This window comes from Triticum urartu, chromosome 1 (assembly GCF_003073215.2).
Source record: "Triticum urartu cultivar G1812 chromosome 1, Tu2.1, whole genome shotgun sequence".
Classification (NCBI taxonomy): domain Eukaryota; kingdom Viridiplantae; phylum Streptophyta; class Magnoliopsida; order Poales; family Poaceae; genus Triticum; species Triticum urartu.
In genome coordinates this window covers 553,288,120-553,290,834 of record NC_053022.1, presented here as the reverse complement: position 1 = coordinate 553,290,834, position 2,715 = coordinate 553,288,120, and positions in this window count along the sequence as shown.

Here is a 2,715-nt window from a genome sequence, read left to right as displayed (position 1 = left end):
AATGTAATTTCTTCGGGCCTGTAATTATCCAGCATGCCAAATACCACATCTAGTGTGATTTTTCCGGTGCAGCGTGCTTCCCGACCGGGGATGATTCCTCTAAAGGTTGTGCTGCTTTGCTTAATGCGGCTCCAGTCTATTTCCATCTTTTGAAGAGTTTCCTCGTAGATGAGGTTTAATCCGCTGCAGCCGTCCATGAGTACCTTGGTGAGTCGAAAGCCGTCCACAATTAGACTGAGGACCAGTGCGACTGGTACTCGGGCTGTTCGGATTTTAGGTTCGTCACTAGCATTGAAGGTAATAGCCGTGTCGCTCCAAGGATTTGTTTCTGCTATGTGGAAGATTTCGGACGTGCTGCGGAGTGTTCGCTTCCGTCTTTTATTTGACGCGAAGGTCTTGAAGACCGTTAAGACCGTATTGTTGTCCTCGGGGTGGTGCTCTGTGGTTTTTGGGAGTAGATCCTCACCACTTTTGGCCACCTTCCAGAGTATCCAGCATGCTCTAAGGCCGTTGGTATCGCATCCGCTGTACTATGAATTTTGCAGGGTCCATTGAGCCATCCCTCCAGTACGGTTCCTTGCCCCGTAGAGGGCTTTTGCTTTTTGGTAGTTAACCCAGGTGTATTGTGATAATGCACCCTTTTATTTCAGACTGGGTTTGTATTCAGGGACGGATTATCCCAAAATTTTATTTCGGTTTTCCAGGCGCTTTCCATCGCACAGTACTTTTGTACTATGGACACCAAGTTGGCAAAGCGTGTAATTTCGCGACGACTTATGGCGTTGAGGATTCCCTTGTCCGTGCAATTATTGTAGAAGAGTGAAATTGCGTCTTCCTCGCGGCAGTCCTTTATCCTGTTCTTGACCAGGAGGAATCTGGCCCAGTAATGGTGTACTATTTCTGCGGGCTCTTGCCTAATTTGGGATAGATCGCGTATGTTTGGGTGGGTGGGTGGAATTGAATCCGAATCCTCACCCAATCTGAGGCTCAGTGGCCAAGGAGTTTCCGAACTCGAAAGTTTGGATTCTTGGATGTTTTCCGGTAAATCTGGCCCGTTGCCTGATTCTGGGTTCAGGCTTTGAGTGACATCATCCCCTTCGCGGGTATCCGGCTTGGAGGGATCGGGAATCCGGATGTAGCTAGTCCTTAAGATAGATGAAGTTTTGCGGCATTGTTCTTCCACCACTGCAACATGATGGGTGACTTGGGGAGAGTTAATTTCTCTTAGATCGGGTTTAGGCCCAATCTGATCGTAGTCTGTAGCGACTCCCAGGGCGGGGATACGATCCAAGAGGTCGTTCAGGGAAGAGAGCTCCATTGGATCTAACTACTCGGCGAGTTCCGATTTGATGTGAAGATTTCTTTCGATGACCCGAGAAGTCATCGTCGGCGCAGCGGCCGAACAGGCGGTCATAAGAAAACCACCTAGCCGGAGAGTTTGGCTGATAGCCAGAGCTCCCTCAGCGATAGTGCCGTCTTTAAAGACGGGACGGGACATCCTTCCTTGTGGCGACGGCATAGCGGAACTCTCAATGAAAGCACCAGCTTCCTCGCCGAACTCTTTTTCAAAGTTCGTTCAAGCACTTACTAAATATGCCGCGTCGAAGCCGCCGATTCTCCTTAACAGAATCCGACAGTTGGGCACAAACATCTTTTAGTTCCACGCCCAGCTTGGTGTTGGCATCTTGGAGATCATTCTTTTCCTGCCTCACCCTCGTTAGCACGCTCTCACCAGCCTTTAGCTGGCATATGAGCTGCTGCTTATCCGGATTCACTCCAGCGTCATCTGCAATTTTATCGTCAGATTTGCATATAAAGCCGCACTCTAATATGATACTTATCATTTGACGGATATGTTACCAGCGGGGGTCTCTTTGGGCTCCCCTGCGGCGGACAGTGCGACCTGAAGTTGGGCTTTGCACTCTTCCAGCTCCTGGGACAGTTGAGTATTCTTTTCTGTAAGAACCTACATAACAAATGATCCTTACATCAATTATCCTAAATGTTTCAAGTATCAGGGGCTACTGATATATATAATCATCAAATTTTCTCACCCGTATGTCTTTTACATACTGCTCCGTGGCTCTGGCTAGACCATTTTGAGCGGCACGGAGGTGTGCATCTCCCGAGTTGAAGGCATCCAAAGCCTCTTGGGAGAAACAAGCGTCACGAAGAACAGTCCGGCGACGCCTATGGTTCATGGCACTTTCCACCTTGGAATGGGTGGCGGACAGTCTATCCGTATCCTCTGTCGGAGGAGCACCCGGTGCACGCCTTGTACTCGTTCCCCCCTGAGTCCGGCCTTGGAGCCTGGCTTGTGGATGCGCGGTTGGTAGCCTCTCCGGGTATAGTCCGGCGAGCGCTCTTTCTCCTGAAAAGAAGGCATGGGCGTTAATATGCCTCTGTAAATAATGTCTTGCAATAAAGACGGCGCGCTATACCGCTGCGCCGGTGCCTCAATCCAGACTACGGATCTTTTCAGCCTGCCTGGCCTAGCGGCCCCTTGTTGGCTAGTTGCCACAGGCTCGGCCTTCTACCCCGAGGACCTCCTCTGCAAAACATGGCTGTTATACGGCAATAAAAAAGAGCATAAGGACGGATCCCTTTTGAAGTGCTGGGACTTCGGTCTCAGTCACCTGTGAGGCTGGAACTAGCCCTGGGTGAACGGCCGTAATGGCCACCAAGGTATTGTCATTACTCCCTTGGTAAAATACC